Below are 786 nucleotides of genomic sequence, written 5' to 3' on the forward strand. Positions count from 1 at the left end.
AAAAAGCTTCGGTTTTGATACAAAACTTTGTTCAACGAAGACGGTGTAAATTCTTGCAAGAGTTTTATTCGGACGGTCCCGCCAGAGTGTCTGAATGAGGGTGTCGTATTCAAGGAAGGGTCGGTGGTGGATGCTTATTTTAATAATGGTTGGTGGACTGGTCTTATCGTAGTTGAAAGGCCAGATGGTAGTTTTTTGGTTTACTTTGATGATCCACCAGACATAATGAGATTCATCAGAAGCCAACTGAGACCTCATGCTAATTGGATCGGCTCCGAATGGGTCAAAAGCAAAAACAAGGTATTGTTTTCTTTGTATGTTTTAAGTTCTAAAATTTTGAATTGTTGAGGGCTTTAGCTTATATATGATTGTTTTGGAATTGAAGGTATTGAGTCAACACATGTTTAGAACAGGGAAGTTGGTGGAAATGACCCGTGAAATTAGTGAAAGTGAAAAGGAAAAAAATTGGGTCGAAACAATAGTAATTACAGAGATTCAAGGGGGTGATAGAAGAAATTTTTTGATCAAAAGATGTACAATCTCACAAAATTCGAGTGATGAAGCGGAAGGAAAACATTCAATAGTTGATATTTGCAAAATCAGGCCATCTCCTCCTCGAGATCTTTGTGCAGAGTACAGTCTGAACGACTATGTTGAAGTGGTTGTTACACATGGGTGGCGCAAAGGTCGAGTGACGGAAATTCTCCTTGAAAACAACTACAAAGTGTATTTCGCTGCCACAAAAGAGGATGCAATTTTTAATTATACTGAGATTAGGCTGTCAAT

This window comes from Brassica oleracea, chromosome C4 (assembly GCF_000695525.1).
Source record: "Brassica oleracea var. oleracea cultivar TO1000 chromosome C4, BOL, whole genome shotgun sequence".
NCBI classification, from domain to species: Eukaryota; Viridiplantae; Streptophyta; class Magnoliopsida; order Brassicales; family Brassicaceae; genus Brassica; species Brassica oleracea.